Source organism: Chroicocephalus ridibundus, chromosome 6 (genome assembly GCF_963924245.1).
Source record: "Chroicocephalus ridibundus chromosome 6, bChrRid1.1, whole genome shotgun sequence".
In the NCBI taxonomy this organism is placed as follows: domain Eukaryota; kingdom Metazoa; phylum Chordata; class Aves; order Charadriiformes; family Laridae; genus Chroicocephalus; species Chroicocephalus ridibundus.
Genome location: NC_086289.1, coordinates 63,239,242 through 63,258,103, shown reverse-complemented (window position 1 = coordinate 63,258,103; position 18,862 = coordinate 63,239,242).

The following is an 18,862-nucleotide window of genomic DNA, read 5'->3' as shown; positions in this document are numbered from 1 at the left end:
GTCCCACGCCCAAAGAGCCAGCAGGGAAAACTAGGCCTTGTTCTAAAGCTCTTTGGGAACCTCTTGCGTAGCCCCACGGACCTGGGGGCTGCAGGCTTTCCTGCTGCCTTCAGCCTCAAAACCACCCTTCCCCACTTGTCGCCGTGCCAGGCCCAAAAATGGCCATATGTCTGGTGATGTGTCCAACGCCCAAAGAGCCAGCAGGGAAAACTAGGCCTTGTTCTAAAGCTCTTTGGGAACCGCTTGCGTAGCCCCACGGACCTGGGGGCTGCAGGATTTCCTGCTGCCTTCAGCCTCAAAACCACCCTTTCCCACGTGGCACCGCGCCAGGCACAAAAATGGCCATATGTCTGGAGACTGGTCCCACGCCCAAAGAGCCAGCAGGGAAAACTAGGCCTTGTTCTAAAGCTCTTTGGGAACCGCTTGCGTAGCCCCACACACCTGGGGGCTGCAGGCTTTCCTGCTGCCTTCAGCCTCAAAACCGCCCTGTCCCACTTGGCGTCGCTCCAGGCACAAAAATCGCCATATGGCTGGAGACTGGTCCCAAGCCCAAAGAGCCAGCAGGGAAAACTAGGCCTTGTTCTAAAGCTCTTTGGGAACCGTTTGCATAGCCCCACACACCTGGGGGCTGCAGGCTTTCCTGCTGCCTTCAGCCTCAAAACCACCCTTTCCCACTTGGCGCCACGCCAGGCACAAAAATGGCAATATGTCTGGTGATGGGTCCCACGCCCAAAGAGCCAGCAGGGAAAACTAGGCCTTGTTCTAAAGCTCTTTGGGAACCTCTTGCGTAGCCCCACGGACCTGGGGGCTGCAGGCTTTCCTGCTGCCTTCAGCCTCAAAACCACCCTTCCCCACTTGTCGCCGTGCCAGGCCCAAAAATGGCCATATGTCTGGTGATGTGTCCAACGCCCAAAGAGCCAGCAGGGAAAACTAGGCCTTGTTCTAAAGCTCTTTGGGAACCGCTTGCGTAGCCCCACGGACCTGGGGGCTGCAGGATTTCCTGCTGCCTTCAGCCTCAAAACCACCCTTTCCCACGTGGCACCGCGCCAGGCACAAAAATGGCCATATGTCTGGAGACTGGTCCCACGCCCAGAGAGCCAGCAGGGAAAACTAGGCCTTGTTCTAAAGCTCTTTGGGAACCGCTTGCGTAGCCCCACACACCTGGGGGCTGCAGGCTTTCCTGCTGCCTTCAGCCTCAAAACCGCCCTGTCCCACTTGGCGTCGCTCCAGGCACAAAAATCGCCATATGGCTGGAGACTGGTCCCACGCCCAAAGAGCCAGCAGGGAAAACTATGCCTTGTTCTAAAGCTCTTTGGGAACCGCTTGCGTAGCCCCACACACCTGGGGGCTGCAGGCTTTCCTGCTGCCTTCAGCCTCAAAACCACCCTTTCCCACTTGGCACCGCTCCAGGCACAAAAATGGCCATATGGCTGGAGATTGGTCCCACGCCCAAAGAGCCAGCAGGGAAAACTATGCCCTGTTCTAAAGCTCTTTGGGAACGGCTTGCGTAGCCCCACACACGTGGGGGCTGCAGGCTTTCCTGCTGCCTTCAGCCTCAAAACCACCCTTTCCCACTTGGCGCCGCGCCAGGCACAAAAATGGCCATATGGCTGGAGATTGGTCCCACGCCCAAAGAGCCAGCAGGGAAAACTATGCCTTGTTCTAAAGCTCTTGGGGAACGGCTTGCGTAGCCCCACACACCTGGGGGCTGCAGGCTTTCCTGCTGCCTTCAGCCTCAAAACCGCCCTGTCCCACTTGGCGTCGCTCCAGGCACAAAAATGGCCATATGTCTAGAGATTGGTCCCACGCCCAAAGAGCCAGCAGGGAAAACTATGCCTTGTTCTAAAGCTCTTTGGGAACCGCTTGCGTAGTCCCATACACCTGGGGGCTGCAGGCTTTCCTGCTGCCTTCAGCCTCAAAACCACCCTTTCCCACTTGGCGCCGCGCCAGGCACAAAAATGGCCATATGTCTGGAGACTGGTCCCACGCCCAAAGAGCCAGCAGGGAAAACTATGCCTTGTTCTAAAGCTCTTTGGGAACCTCTTGATTAGCCCCACACACCTGGGGCTGCAGGCTTTCATGCTGCCTTCAGCCACAAAACCACCCTTCCCCACTTGTCGCCGCGCAAGGCCCCAAAATGGCCATATGTCTGGAGATTGGTCCCACGCCCAAAGAGCCAGCAGGGAAAACTATGCCTTGTTCTAAAGCTCTTTGGGAACCGTTTGCATAGCCCCACACACCTGGGGGCTGCAGGCTTTCCTGCTGCCTTCAGCCTCAAAAGCGCCCTGTCCCACTTGGCGTCGCTATAGGCACAAAAATGGCCATATGGCTTGAGGTTGGTCCCACGCCCAAAGAGCCAGCAGGGAAAACTATGCCTTGTTCTAAAGCTCTTTGGGAACCGCTTGCGTAGCCCCACACACCTGGGGGCTGCAGGCTTTCCTGCTGCCTTCAGCCTCAAAACCGCCCTGTCCCACTTGGCGTCGCTCCAGGCCCAAAAATGGCCATATGGATGGAGACTGGTCCGACGCCCAAAGAGCCAGCAGGGAAAACTAGGCCTTGTTCTAAAGCTCTTTGGGAACCGCTTGCGTAGCCCCACACACCTGGGGGCTGCAGGATTTCCTGCTGCCTTCAACCTCAAAACCACCCTTTCCCACTTGGCACCGCTCCAGGCACAAAAATGGCCATATGGCTGGAGATTGGTCCCACGCCCAAAGAGCCAGCAGGGAAAACTATGCCCTGTTCTAAAGCTCTTTGGGAACGGCTTGCGTAGCCCCACACACATGGGGGCTGCAGGCTTTCCTGCTGCCTTCAGCCTCAAAACCACCCTTCCCCACTTGGCGCCGCGCCAGGCACAAAAATGGCCATATGGCTGGAGATTGGTCCCACGCCCAAAGAGCCAGCAGGGAAAACTATGCCTTGTTCTAAAGCTCTTGGGGAACGGCTTGCGTAGCCCCACACACCTGGGGGCTGGAGGCTTTCCTGCTGCCTTCAGCCTCAAAACCGCCCTGTCCCACTTGGCGTCGCTCCAGACACAAAAATGGCCATATGGCTGGACATTGGTCCCACGCCCAACGAGCCAGCAGGGAAAACTCTGCCTTATTCTAAAGCTCTTTGAGAACCGCTTGCGTAGCCCCACACACCTGGGGGCTGCAGGCTTTCCTGCTGCCTTCAGCCTCAAAACCACCCTTTCCCACTTGGCGCCGCGCCAGGCACAAAAATGGCCATATGTCTGGAGACTGGTCCCACGCCCAAAGAGCCAGCAGGGAAAACTATGCCTTGTTCTAAAGCTCTTTGGGAACCGCTTACGTAGCCCCACACACCTGGGGGCTGCAGGATTTCCTGCTGCCTTCAGCCTCAAAACCACCCTTTCCCACTTGGCACCGCTCCAGGCACAAAAATGGCCATATGTCTGGAGACTGGTCCCACGCCCAAAGAGCCAGCAGGGAAAACTAGGCCTTGTTCTAAAGCTCTTTGGGAACCGCTTGCATAGCCCCACGGACCTGGGGGCTGCAGGCTTTCCTGCTGCCTTCAGCCTCAAAACCACCCTTCCCCACTTGGCGTCGCTCCAGGCCCAAAAATGGCCATGTGTCTGGAGACTGGTCCCACGCCCAAAGAGCCAGCAGGGAAAACTAGGCCTTGTTCTAAAGCTCTTTGGGAACCTCTTGATTAGCCCCACGGACATGGGGGCTGCAGGCTTTCCTGCTGCCTTCAGCCACAAAACCACCCTTCCCCACTTGTCGCCACGCAAGGCCCCAAAATGGCCATATGTCTGGAGATTGGTCCCACGCCCAAAGAGCCAGCAGGGAAAACTATGCCCTGTTCTAAAGCTCTTTGGGAACGGCTTGCGTAGCCCCACACACGTGGGGGCTGCAGGCTTTCCTGCTGCCTTCAGCCTCAAAACCACCCTTTCCCACTTGGCGCCGCGCCAGGCACAAAAATGGCCATATGGCTGGAGATTGGTCCCACGCCCAAAGAGCCAGCAGGGAAAACTATGCCTTGTTCTAAAGCTCTTGGGGAACGGCTTGCGTAGCCCCACACACCTGGGGGCTGCAGGCTTTCCTGCTGCCTTCAGCCTCAAAACCGCCCTGTCCCACTTGGCGTCGCTCCAGGCACAAAAATGGCCATATGTCTAGAGATTGGTCCCACGCCCAAAGAGCCAGCAGGGAAAACTATGCCTTGTTCTAAAGCTCTTTGGGAACCGCTTGCGTAGTCCCATACACCTGGGGGCTGCAGGCTTTCCTGCTGCCTTCAGCCTCAAAACCACCCTTTCCCACTTGGCGCCGCGCCAGGCACAAAAATGGCCATATGTCTGGAGACTGGTCCCACGCCCAAAGAGCCAGCAGGGAAAACTATGCCTTGTTCTAAAGCTCTTTGGGAACCTCTTGATTAGCCCCACACACCTGGGGCTGCAGGCTTTCATGCTGCCTTCAGCCACAAAACCACCCTTCCCCACTTGTCGCCGCGCAAGGCCCCAAAATGGCCATATGTCTGGAGATTGGTCCCACGCCCAAAGAGCCAGCAGGGAAAACTATGCCTTGTTCTAAAGCTCTTTGGGAACCGTTTGCATAGCCCCACACACCTGGGGGCTGCAGGCTTTCCTGCTGCCTTCAGCCTCAAAAGAGCCCTGTCCCACTTGGCGTCGCTATAGGCACAAAAATGGCCATATGGCTTGAGGTTGGTCCCACGCCCAAAGAGCCAGCAGGGAAAACTATGCCTTGTTCTAAAGCTCTTTGGGAACCGCTTGCGTAGCCCCACACACCTGGGGGCTGCAGGCTTTCCTGCTGCCTTCAGCCTCAAAACCGCCCTGTCCCACTTGGCGTCGCTCCAGGCCCAAAAATGGCCATATGGATGGAGACTGGTCCGACGCCCAAAGAGCCAGCAGGGAAAACTAGGCCTTGTTCTAAAGCTCTTTGGGAACCGCTTGCGTAGCCCCACACACCTGGGGGCTGCAGGATTTCCTGCTGCCTTCAACCTCAAAACCACCCTTTCCCACTTGGCACCGCTCCAGGCACAAAAATGGCCATATGGCTGGAGATTGGTCCCACGCCCAAAGAGCCAGCAGGGAAAACTATGCCCTGTTCTAAAGCTCTTTGGGAACGGCTTGCGTAGCCCCACACACATGGGGGCTGCAGGCTTTCCTGCTGCCTTCAGCCTCAAAACCACCCTTCCCCACTTGGCGCCGCGCCAGGCACAAAAATGGCCATATGGCTGGAGATTGGTCCCACGCCCAAAGAGCCAGCAGGGAAAACTATGCCTTGTTCTAAAGCTCTTGGGGAACGGCTTGCGTAGCCCCACACACCTGGGGGCTGCAGGCTTTCCTGCTGCCTTCAGCCTCAAAACCGCCCTGTCCCACTTGGCGTCGCTCCAGACACAAAAATGGCCATATGGCTGGACATTGGTCCCACGCCCAACGAGCCAGCAGGGAAAACTCTGCCTTATTCTAAAGCTCTTTGAGAACCGCTTGCGTAGCCCCACACACCTGGGGGCTGCAGGCTTTCCTGCTGCCTTCAGCCTCAAAACCACCCTTTCCCACTTGGCGCCGCGCCAGGCACAAAAATGGCCATATGTCTGGAGACTGGTCCCACGCCCAAAGAGCCAGCAGGGAAAACTATGCCTTGTTCTAAAGCTCTTTGGGAACCGCTTACGTAGCCCCACACACCTGGGGGCTGCAGGATTTCCTGCTGCCTTCAGCCTCAAAACCACCCTTTCCCACTTGGCACCGCTCCAGGCACAAAAATGGCCATATGTCTGGAGACTGGTCCCACGCCCAAAGAGCCAGCAGGGAAAACTAGGCCTTGTTCTAAAGCTCTTTGGGAACCGCTTGCATAGCCCCACGGACCTGGGGGCTGCAGGCTTTCCTGCTGCCTTCAGCCTCAAAACCACCCTTCCCCACTTGGCGTCGCTCCAGGCCCAAAAATGGCCATGTGTCTGGAGACTGGTCCCACGCCCAAAGAGCCAGCAGGGAAAACTAGGCCTTGTTCTAAAGCTCTTTGGGAACCTCTTGATTAGCCCCACGGACATGGGGGCTGCAGGCTTTCCTGCTGCCTTCAGCCACAAAACCACCCTTCCCCACTTGTCGCCACGCAAGGCCCCAAAATGGCCATATGTCTGGAGATTGGTCCCACGCCCAAAGAGCCAGCAGGGAAAACTATGCCCTGTTCTAAAGCTCTTTGGGAACGGCTTGCGTAGCCCCACACACCTGGGGGCTGCAGGCTTTCCTGCTGCCTTCAGCCTCAAAACCGCCCTGTCCCACTTGGCATCGCTCCAGGCACAAAAATGGCCATATGTCTGGAGATTGGTCACACGCCGAAAGAGCCAGCAGGGAAAACTATGCCTTGTTCTAAAGCTCTTTGGGAATTACTTGCGTAGCCCCACACACCTGGGGGCTGCAGGCTTTCCTGCTGCCTTCAGCCTCAAAACCGCCCTGTCCCACTTGGCGTCGCTATAGGCACAAAAATGGCCATATGGCTGGAGATTGGTCCCACGCCCAAAGAGCCAGCAGGGAAAACTATGCCCTGTTCTAAAGCTCTTTGGGAACGGCTTGCGTAGCCCCACACACCTGGGGGCTGCAGGCTTTCCTGCTGCCTTCAGCCTCAAAACCACCCTTCCCCACTTGTCGCCGTGCCAGGCCCAAAAATGGCCATATGTCTGGTGATGTGTCCAACGCCCAAAGAGACAGCAGGGAAAACTAGGCCTTGTTCTAAAGCTCTTTGGGAACCGCTTGCGTAGCCCCACGGACCTGGGGGCTGCAGGATTTCCTGCTGCCTTCAGCCTCAAAACCACCCTTTCCCACGTGGCACCGCGCCAGGCACAAAAATGGCCATATGTCTGGAGACTGGTCCCACGCCCAAAGAGCCAGCAGGGAAAACTAGGCCTTGTTCTAAAGCTCTTTGGGAACCGCTTGCATAGCCCCACACACCTGCGGGCTGCAGGCTTTCCTGCTGCCTTCAGCCTCAAAACCGCCCTGTCCCACTTGGCGTCGCTCCAGGCACAAAAATGGCCATATGGCTGGAGACTGGTCCCACGCCCAAAGAGCCAGCAGGGAAAACTAGGCCTTGTTCTAAAGCTCTTTGGGAACCGCTTGCGTAGCCCCACACACCTGGGGGCTGCAGGATTTCCTGCTGCCTTCAGCCTCAAAACCACCCTTTCCCACTTGGCACCGCTCCAGGCACAAAAATGGCCATATGGCTGGAGATTGGTCCCACGCCCAAAGAGCCAGCAGGGAAAACTATGCCCTGTTCTAAAGCTCTTTGGGAACGGCTTGCGTAGCCCCACACACGTGGGGGCTGCAGGCTTTCCTCCTGCCTTCAGCCTCAAAACCACCCTTTCCCACTTGGCGCCGCGCCAGGCACAAACATGGCCATATGGCTGGAGATTGGTCCCACGCCCAAAGAGCCAGCAGGGAAAACTAGGCCTTGTTCTAAAGCTCTTTGGGAACCTCTTGATTAGCCCCACACACCTGGGGGCTGCAGGCTTTCATGCTGCCTTCAGCCACAAAACCACCCTTCCCCACTTGTCGCCACGCAAGGCCCCAAAATGGCCATATGTCTGGAGATTGGTCCCACGCCCAAAGAGCCAGCAGGGAAAACTATGCCCTGTTCTAAAGCTCTTTGGGAACGGCTTGCGTAGCCCCACAAACCTGGGGGCTGCAGGCTTTCCTGCTGCCTTCAGCCTCAAAACCGCCCTGTCCCACTTGGCGTCGCTATAGGCACAAAAATGGCCATATGTCTGGAGATTTGTCCCACGCCGAAAGAGCCAGCAGGGAAAACTATGCCTTGTTCTAAAGCTCTTTGGGAATTACTTGCGTAGCCCCACACACCTGGGGGCTGCAGGATTTCCTGCTGCCTTCAGCCTCAAAACCGCCCTGTCCCACTTGGCGTCGCTATAGGCACAAAAATGGCCATATGGCTGGAGATTGGTCCCACGCCCAAAGAGCCAGCAGGGAAAACTATGCCCTGTTCTAAAGCTCTTTGGGAACGGCTTGCGTAGCCCCACGGACCTGGGGGCTGCAGGCTTTCCTGCTGCCTTCAGCCTCAAAACCACCCTTTCCCACTTGGCGCCACGCCAGGCACAAAAATGGCCATATGTCTGGTGATGGGTCCCACGCCCAAAGAGCCAGCAGGGAAAACTAGGCCTTGTTCTAAAGCTCTTTGGGAACCGCTTGCATAGCCCCACGGACCTGGGGGCTGCAGGCTTTCCTGCTGCCTTCAGCCTCAAAACCACCCTTCCCCACTTGTCGCCGTGCCAGGCCCAAAAATGGCCATATGTCTGGTGATGTGTCCAACGCCCAAAGAGCCAGCAGGGAAAACTATGCCTTGTTCTAAAGCTCTTTGGGAATTACTTGCGTAGCCCCACACACCTGGGGGCTGCAAGATTTCCTGCTGCCTTCAGCCTCAAATCCGCCCTGTCCCACTTGGCGTCGCTCCAGGCCCAAAAATGGCCATATGGCTGGACATTGGTCCCACGCCCAACGAGCCAGCAGGGAAAACTATGCCTTGTTCTAAAGCTCTTTGAGAACCGCTTGCGTAGCCCCATACACCTGGGGGCTGCAGGCTTTCCTGCTGCCTTCAGCCTCAAAACCACTCTTTCCCACTTGGCGACGCGCCAGGCACAAAAATGGCCATGTGTCTGGAGACTGGTCCCACGCCCAAAGAGCCAGCAGGGAAAACTAGGCCTTGTTCTAAAGCTCTTTGGGAACCTCTTGATTAGCCCCACGGACATGGGGGCTGCAGGCTTTCCTGCTGCCTTCAGCCACAAAACCACCCTTCCCCACTTGTCGCCACGCAAGGCCCCAAAATGGCCATATGTCTGGAGATTGGTCCCACGCCCAAAGAGCCAGCAGGGAAAACTATGCCCTGTTCTAAAGCTCTTTGGGAACGGCTTGCGTAGCCCCACACACCTGGGGGCTGCAGGCTTTCCTGCTGCCTTCAGCCTCAAAACCGCCCTGTCCCACTTGGCATCGCTCCAGGCACAAAAATGGCCATATGTCTGGAGATTGGTCACACGCCGAAAGAGCCAGCAGGGAAAACTATGCCTTGTTCTAAAGCTCTTTGGGAATTACTTGCGTAGCCCCACACACCTGGGGGCTGCAGGCTTTCCTGCTGCCTTCAGCCTCAAAACCGCCCTGTCCCACTTGGCGTCGCTATAGGCACAAAAATGGCCATATGGCTGGAGATTGGTCCCACGCCCAAAGAGCCAGCAGGGAAAACTATGCCCTGTTCTAAAGCTCTTTGGGAACGGCTTGCGTAGCCCCACACACCTGGGGGCTGCAGGCTTTCCTGCTGCCTTCAGCCTCAAAACCACCCTTCCCCACTTGTCGCCGTGCCAGGCCCAAAAATGGCCATATGTCTGGTGATGTGTCCAACGCCCAAAGAGACAGCAGGGAAAACTAGGCCTTGTTCTAAAGCTCTTTGGGAACCGCTTGCGTAGCCCCACGGACCTGGGGGCTGCAGGATTTCCTGCTGCCTTCAGCCTCAAAACCACCCTTTCCCACGTGGCACCGCGCCAGGCACAAAAATGGCCATATGTCTGGAGACTGGTCCCACGCCCAAAGAGCCAGCAGGGAAAACTAGGCCTTGTTCTAAAGCTCTTTGGGAACCGCTTGCATAGCCCCACACACCTGCGGGCTGCAGGCTTTCCTGCTGCCTTCAGCCTCAAAACCGCCCTGTCCCACTTGGCGTCGCTCCAGGCACAAAAATGGCCATATGGCTGGAGACTGGTCCCACGCCCAAAGAGCCAGCAGGGAAAACTAGGCCTTGTTCTAAAGCTCTTTGGGAACCGCTTGCGTAGCCCCACACACCTGGGGGCTGCAGGATTTCCTGCTGCCTTCAGCCTCAAAACCACCCTTTCCCACTTGGCACCGCTCCAGGCACAAAAATGGCCATATGGCTGGAGATTGGTCCCACGCCCAAAGAGCCAGCAGGGAAAACTATGCCCTGTTCTAAAGCTCTTTGGGAACGGCTTGCGTAGCCCCACACACGTGGGGGCTGCAGGCTTTCCTCCTGCCTTCAGCCTCAAAACCACCCTTTCCCACTTGGCGCCGCGCCAGGCACAAACATGGCCATATGGCTGGAGATTGGTCCCACGCCCAAAGAGCCAGCAGGGAAAACTAGGCCTTGTTCTAAAGCTCTTTGGGAACCTCTTGATTAGCCCCACACACCTGGGGGCTGCAGGCTTTCATGCTGCCTTCAGCCACAAAACCACCCTTCCCCACTTGTCGCCACGCAAGGCCCCAAAATGGCCATATGTCTGGAGATTGGTCCCACGCCCAAAGAGCCAGCAGGGAAAACTATGCCCTGTTCTAAAGCTCTTTGGGAACGGCTTGCGTAGCCCCACAAACCTGGGGGCTGCAGGCTTTCCTGCTGCCTTCAGCCTCAAAACCGCCCTGTCCCACTTGGCGTCGCTATAGGCACAAAAATGGCCATATGTCTGGAGATTTGTCCCACGCCGAAAGAGCCAGCAGGGAAAACTATGCCTTGTTCTAAAGCTCTTTGGGAACGGCTTGCGTAGCCCCACACACCTGGGGGCTGCAGGATTTCCTGCTGCCTTCAGCCTCAAAACCGCCCTGTCCCACTTGGCGTCGCTATAGGCACAAAAATGGCCATATGGCTGGAGATTGGTCCCACGCCCAAAGAGCCAGCAGGGAAAACTATGCCCTGTTCTAAAGCTCTTTGGGAACGGCTTGCGTAGCCCCACGGACCTGGGGGCTGCAGGCTTTCCTGCTGCCTTCAGCCTCAAAACCACCCTTTCCCACTTGGCGCCACGCCAGGCACAAAAATGGCCATATGTCTGGTGATGGGTCCCACGCCCAAAGAGCCAGCAGGGAAAACTAGGCCTTGTTCTAAAGCTCTTTGGGAACCTCTTGCGTAGCCCCACGGACCTGGGGGCTGCAGGCTTTCCTGCTGCCTTCAGCCTCAAAACCACCCTTCCCCACTTGTCGCCGTGCCAGGCCCAAAAATGGCCATATGTCTGGTGATGTGTCCAACGCCCAAAGAGCCAGCAGGGAAAACTAGGCCTTGTTCTAAAGCTCTTTGGGAACCGCTTCCGTAGCCCCACGGACCTGGGGGCTGCAGGATTTCCTGCTGCCTTCAGCCTCAAAACCACCCTTTCCCACGTGGCACCGCGCCAGGCACAAAAATGGCCATATGTCTGGAGACTGGTCCCACGCCCAAAGAGCCAGCAGGGAAAACTAGGCCTTGTTCTAAAGCTCTTTGGGAACCGCTTGCATAGCCCCACACACCTGGGGGCTGCAGGCTTTCCTGCTGCCTTCAGCCTCAAAACCGCCCTGTCCCACTTTGCGTCGCTCCAGACACAAAAATGGCCATATGGCTGGAGATTGGTCCCACGCCCAAGGAGCCAGCAGGGAAAACTATGCCTTGTTCTAAAGCTCTTTGGGAACCGCTTGCGTAGCCCCACACACCTGGGGGCTGCAGGCTTTCCTGCTGCCTTCAGCCTCAAAACCACCCTTCCCCACTTGGCGCCACACCAGGCCCAAAAATGGCCATATGTCTGGTGATGTGTCCAACGCCCAAAGAGCCAGCAGGGAAAACTAGGCCTTGTTCTAAAGCTCTTTGGGAATTACTTGCGTAGCCCCACACACCTGGGGGCTGCAGGATTTCCTGCTGCCTTCAGCCTCAAAACCGCCCTGTCCCACTTGGCATTGCTCCAGGCCCAAAAATGGCCATATGGCTGGAGACTGGTCCCACGCCCAACGAGCCAGCAGGGAAAACTATGCCTTATTCTAAAGCTCTTTCAGAACCGCTTGCGTAGCCCCATACACCTGGGGGCTGCAGGCTTTCCTGCTGCCTTCAGCCTCAAAACCACCCTTTCCCACTTGGCGCCGCGCCAGGCACAAAAATGGCCATATGTCTGGAGACTGGTCCCACGCCCAAAGAGCCAGCAGGGAAAACTATGCCTTGTTCTAAAGCTCTTTGGGAACCTCTTGATTAGCCCCACACACCTGGGGGCTGCAGGCTTTACTGCTGCCTTCAGCCACAAAACCACCCTTCCCCACTTGTCGCCGCGCAAGGCCCCAAAATGGCCATATATCTGGAGATTGGTCCCACGCCCAAAGAGCCAGCAGGGAATACTATGCATTGTTCTAAAACTCTTTGGGAACCGCTTGCGTAGCCCCACACACCTGGGGGCTGCAGGCTTTCCTGCTGCCTTCAGCCTCAAAACCGCCCTGTCCCACTTGGCGTCGCTACAGGCACAAAAATGGCCATATGGCTGGAGATTGGTCCCACGCCCAAAGAGCCAGCAGGGAAAACTAGGCCTTGTTCTAAAGCTCTTTGGGAACGGCTTGCGTAGCCCCACAGACCTGGGGGCTGCAGGCTTTCCTGCTGCCTTCAGCCTCAAAACCACCCTTTCCCACGTGGCACCGCTCCAGGCACAAAAATGGCCATATGTCTGGTGATGGGTCCCACGCCCAAAGAGCCAGCAGGGAAAACTATGCCTTGTTCTAAAGCTCTTTGGGAACCTCTTGCGTAGCCCCACGGACCTGGGGGCTGCAGGCTTTCCTGCTGCCTTCAGCCTCAAAACCACCCTTCCCCACTTGTCGCCGTGCCAGGCCCAAAAATGGCCATATGTCTGGTGATGTGTCCAACGCCCAAAGAGCCAGCAGGGAAAACTAGGCCTTGTTCTAAAGCTCTTTGGGAATTACTTGCGTAGCTCCACACACCTGGGGGCTGCAGGATTTCCTGCTGCCTTCAGCCTCAAAACCACCCTTTCCCACGTGGCACCGCGCCAGGCACAAAAATGGCCATATGTCTGGAGACTGGTCCCACGCCCAGAGAGCCAGCAGGGAAAACTAGGCCTTGTTCTAAAGCTCTTTGGGAACCGCTTGCGTAGCCCCACACACCTGGGGGCTGCAGGCTTTCCTGCTGCCTTCAGCCTCAAAACCGCCCTGTCCCACTTGGCGTCGCTCCAGGCACAAAAATCGCCATATGGCTGGAGACTGGTCCCACGCCCAAAGAGCCAGCAGGGAAAACTATGCCTTGTTCTAAAGCTCTTTGGGAAACGCTTGCGTAGCCCCACGGACCTGGGGGCTGCAGGATTTCCTGCTGCCTTCAGCCTCAAAACCACCCTTTCCCACTTGGCACCGCTCCAGGCACAAAAATGGCCATATGGCTGGAGATTGGTCCCACGCCCAAAGAGCCAGCAGGGAAAACTATGCCCTGTTCTAAAGCTCTTTGGGAACGGCTTGCGTAGCCCCACACACGTGGGGGCTGCAGGCTTTCCTGCTGCCTTCAGCCTCAAAACCACCCTTTCCCACTTGGCGCCGCGCCAGGCACAAAAATGGCCATATGGCTGGAGATTGGTCCCACGCCCAAAGAGCCAGCAGGGAAAACTTTGCCTTGTTATAAAGCTCTTGGGTAACGGCTTGCGTAGCCCCACACACATGGGGGCTGCAGGCTTTCCTGCTGCCTTCAGCCTCAAAACCGCCCTGTCCCACTTGGCGTCGCTCCAGACACAAAAATGGCCATATGGCTGGAGACTGGTCCCACGCCCAAAGAGCCAGCAGGGAAAACTATGCCTTGTTCTAAAGCTCTTTGGGAACCGCTTGCGTAGTCCCATACACCTGGGGGCTGCAGGCTTTCCTGCTGCCTTCAGCCTCAAAACCACCCTTTCCCACTTGGCGCCGCGCCAGGCACAAAAATGGCCATATGTCTGGAGACTGGTCCCACGCCCAAAGAGCCAGCAGGGAAAACTATGCCTTGTTCTAAAGCTCTTTGGGAACCGTTTGCATAGCCCCACACACCTGGGGGCTGCAGGCTTTCCTGCTGCCTTCAGCCTCAAAAGCGCCCTGTCCCACTTGGCGTCGCTATAGGCACAAAAATGGCCATATGGCTTGAGGTTGGTCCCACGCCCAAAGAGCCAGCAGGGAAAACTATGCCCTGTTCTAAAGCTCTTTGGGAACGGCTTGCGTAGCCCCACACACCTGGGGGCTGCAGGCTTTCCTGCTGCCTTCAGCCTCAAAACCACCCTTTCCCACTTGGCGCCACGCCAGGCACAAAAATGGCCATATGTCTGGTGATGGGTCCCACGCCCAAAGAGCCAGCAGGGAAAACTAGGCCTTGTTCTAAAGCTCTTTGGGAACCTCTTGCGTAGCCCCACGGACCTGGGGGCTGCAGGCTTTCCTGCTGCCTTCAGCCTCAAAACCACCCTTCCCCACTTGTCGCCGTGCCAGGCCCAAAAATGGCCATATGTCTGGTGATGTGTCCAACGCCCAAAGAGCCAGCAGGGAAAACTAGGCCTTGTTCTAAAGCTCTTTGGGAACCGCTTGCGTAGCCCCACGGACCTGGGGGCTGCAGGATTTCCTGCTGCCTTCAGCCTCAAAACCACCCTTTCCCACGTGGCACCGCGCCAGGCACAAAAATCGCCATATGGCTGGAGACTGGTCCCACGCCCAAAGAGCCAGCAGGGAAAACTAGGCCTTGTTCTAAAGCTCTTTGGGAACCGTTTGCATAGCCCCACACACCTGGGGGCTGCAGGCTTTCCTGCTGCCTTCAGCCTCAAAAGCGCCCTGTCCCACTTGGCGTCGCTATAGGCACAAAAATGGCCATATGGCTTGAGGTTGGTCCCACGCCCAAAGAGCCAGCAGGGAAAACTATGCCTTGTTCTAAAGCTCTTTGGGAACGGCTTGCGTAGCCCCACACACCTGGGGGCTGCAGGCTTTCCTGCTGCCTTCAGCCTCAAAACCACCCTTTCCCACTTGGCGCCACGCCAGGCACAAAAATGGCCATATGTCTGGTGATGGGTCCCACGCCCAAAGAGCCAGCAGGGAAAACTAGGCCTTGTTCTAAAGCTCTTTGGGAACCTCTTGCGTAGCCCCACGGACCTGGGGGCTGCAGGCTTTCCTGCTGCCTTCAGCCTCAAAACCACCCTTCCCCACTTGTCGCCGTGCCAGGCCCAAAAATGGCCATATGTCTGGTGATGTGTCCAACGCCCAAAGAGCCAGCAGGGAAAACTAGGCCTTGTTCTAAAGCTCTTTGGGAACCGCTTGCGTAGCCCCACGGACCTGGGGGCTGCAGGATTTCCTGCTGCCTTCAGCCTCAAAACCACCCTTTCCCACGTGGCACCGCGCCAGGCACAAAAATGGCCATATGTCTGGAGACTGGTCCCACGCCCAGAGAGCCAGCAGGGAAAACTAGGCCTTGTTCTAAAGCTCTTTGGGAACCGCTTGCGTAGCCCCACAGACCTGGGGGCTGCAGGCTTTCCTGCTGCCTTCAGCCTCAAAAGCGCCCTGTCCCACTTGGCGTCGCTATAGGCACAAAAATGGCCATATGGCTTGAGGTTGGTCCCACGCCCAAAGAGCCAGCAGGGAAAACTATGCCCTGTTCTAAAGCTCTTTGGGAACGGCTTGCGTAGCCCCACACACCTGGGGGCTGCAGGCTTTCCTGCTGCCTTCAGCCTCAAAACCACCCTTTCCCACTTGGCGCCACGCCAGGCACAAAAATGGCCATATGTCTGGTGATGGGTCCCACGCCCAAAGAGCCAGCAGGGAAAACTAGGCCTTGTTCTAAAGCTCTTTGGGAACCTCTTGCGTAGCCCCACGGACCTGGGGGCTGCAGGCTTTCCTGCTGCCTTCAGCCTCAAAACCACCCTTCCCCACTTGTCGCCGTGCCAGGCCCAAAAATGGCCATATGTCTGGTGATGTGTCCAACGCCCAAAGAGCCAGCAGGGAAAACTAGGCCTTGTTCTAAAGCTCTTTGGGAACCGCTTGCGTAGCCCCACGGACCTGGGGGCTGCAGGATTTCCTGCTGCCTTCAGCCTCAAAACCACCCTTTCCCACGTGGCACCGCGCCAGGCACAAAAATGGCCATATGTCTGGAGACTGGTCCCACGCCCAAAGAGCCAGCAGGGAAAACTAGGCCTTGTTCTAAAGCTCTTTGGGAACCGCTTGCGTAGCCCCACACACCTGGGGGCTGCAGGCTTTCCTGCTGCCTTCAGCCTCAAAACCGCCCTGTCCCACTTGGCGTCGCTCCAGGCACAAAAATCGCCATATGGCTGGAGACTGGTCCCACGCCCAAAGAGCCAGCAGGGAAAACTAGGCCTTGTTCTAAAGCTCTTTGGGAACCGTTTGCATAGCCCTACACACCTGGGGGCTGCAGGCTTTCCTGCTGCCTTCAGCCTCAAAACCACCCTTTCCCACTTGGCGCCACGCCAGGCACAAAAATGGCCATATGTCTGGTGATGGGTCCCACGCCCAAAGAGCCAGCAGGGAAAACTAGGCCTTGTTCTAAAGCTCTTTGGGAACCTCTTGCGTAGCCCCACGGACCTGGGGGCTGCAGGCTTTCCTGCTGCCTTCAGCCTCAAAACCACCCTTCCCCACTTGTCGCCGTGCCAGGCCCAAAAATGGCCATATGTCTGGTGATGTGTCCAACGCCCAAAGAGCCAGCAGGGAAAACTAGGCCTTGTTCTAAAGCTCTTTGGGAACCGCTTGCGTAGCCCCACGGACCTGGGGGCTGCAGGATTTCCTGCTGCCTTCAGCCTCAAAACCACCCTTTCCCACGTGGCACCGCGCCAGGCACAAAAATGGCCATATGTCTGGAGACTGGTCCCACGCCCAGAGAGCCAGCAGGGAAAACTAGGCCTTGTTCTAAAGCTCTTTGGGAACCGCTTGCGTAGCCCCACACACCTGGGGGCTGCAGGCTTTCCTGCTGCCTTCAGCCTCAAAACCGCCCTGTCCCACTTGGCGTCGCTCCAGGCACAAAAATCGCCATATGGCTGGAGACTGGTCCCACGCCCAAAGAGCCAGCAGGGAAAACTATGCCTTGTTCTAAAGCTCTTTGGGAACCGCTTGCGTAGCCCCACACACCTGGGGGCTGCAGGATTTCCTGCTGCCTTCAGCCTCAAAACCACCCTTTCCCACTTGGCACCGCTCCAGGCACAAAAATGGCCATATGGCTGGAGATTGGTCCCACGCCCAAAGAGCCAGCAGGGAAAACTATGCCCTGTTCTAAAGCTCTTTGGGAACGGCTTGCGTAGCCCCACACACGTGGGGGCTGCAGGCTTTCCTGCTGCCTTCAGCCTCAAAACCACCCTTTCCCACTTGGCGCCGCGCCAGGCACAAAAATGGCCATATGGCTGGAGATTGGTCCCACGCCCAAAGAGCCAGCAGGGAAAACTATGCCTTGTTCTAAAGCTCTTGGGGAACGGCTTGCGTAGCCCCACACACCTGGGGGCTGCAGGCTTTCCTGCTGCCTTCAGCCTCAAAACCGCCCTGTCCCACTTGGCGTCGCTCCAGGCACAAAAATGGCCATATGTCTAGAGATTGGTCCCACGCCCAAAGAGCCAGCAGGGAAAACTATGCCTTGTTCTAAAGCTCTTTGGGAACCGCTTGCGTAGTCCCATACACCTGGGGGCTGCAGGCTTTCCTGCTGCCTTTAGCCTCAAAACCACCCTTTCCCACTTGGCGCCGCGCCAGGCACAAAAATGGCCATATGTCTGGAGACTGGTCCCACGCCCAAAGAGCCAGCAGGGAAAACTATGCCTTGTTCTAAAGCTCTTTGGGAACCTCTTGATTAGCCCCACACACCTGGGGCTGCAGGCTTTCATGCTGCCTTCAGCCACAAAACCACCCTTCCCCACTTGTCGCCGCGCAAGGCCCCAAAATGGCCATATGTCTGGAGATTGGTCCCACGCCCAAAGAGCCAGCAGGGAAAACTATGCCTTGTTCTAAAGCTCTTTGGGAACCGTTTGCATAGCCCCACACACCTGGGGGCTGCAGGCTTTCCTGCTGCCTTCAGCCTGAAAAGCGCCCTGTCCCACTTGGCGTCGCTATAGGCACAAAAATGGCCATATGGCTTGAGGTTGGTCCCACGCCCAAAGAGCCAGCAGGGAAAACTATGCCTTGTTCTAAAGCTCTTTGGGAACCGCTTGCGTAGCCCCACACACCTGGGGGCTGCAGGCTTTCCTGCTGCCTTCAGCCTCAAAACCGCCCTGTCCCACTTGGCGTCGCTCCAGGCCCAAAAATGGCCATATGGATGGAGACTGGTCCGACGCCCAAAGAGCCAGCAGGGAAAACTAGGCCTTGTTCTAAAGCTCTTTGGGAACCGCTTGCGTAGCCCCACACACCTGGGGGCTGCAGGATTTCCTGCTGCCTTCAACCTCAAAACCACCCTTTCCCACTTGGCACCGCTCCAGGCACAAAAATGGCCATATGGCTGGAGATTGGTCCCACGCCCAAAGAGCCAGCAGGGAAAACTATGCCCTGTTCTAAAGCTCTTTGGGAACGGCTTGCGTAGCCCCACACACATGGGGGCTGCAGGCTTTCCTGCTGCCTTCAGCCTCAAAACCACCCTTCCCCACTTGGCGCCGCGCCAGGCACAAAAATGGCCATATGGCTGGAGATTGGTCCCACGCCCAAAGAGCCAGCAGGGAAAACTATGCCTTGTTCTAAAGCTCTTGGGGAACGGCTTGCGTAGCCCCACACACCTGGGGGCTGCAGGCTTTCCTGCTGCCTTCAGCCTCAAAACCGCCCTGTCCCACTTGGCGTCGCTCCAGACACAAAAATGGCCATATGGCTGGACATTGGTCCCACGCCCAACGAGCCAGCAGGGAAAACTCTGCCTTATTCTAAAGCTCTTTGAGAACCGCTTGCGTAGCCCCACACACCTGGGGGCTGCAGGCTTTCCTGCTGCCTTCAGCCTCAAAACCACCCTTTCCCACTTGGCGCCGCGCCAGGCACAAAAATGGCCATATGTCTGGAGACTGGTCCCACGCCCAAAGAGCCAGCAGGGAAAACTATGCCTTGTTCTAAAGCTCTTTGGGAACCGCTTACGTAGCCCCACACACCTGGGGGCTGCAGGATTTCCTGCTGCCTTCAGCCTCAAAACCACCCTTTCCCACTTGGCACCGC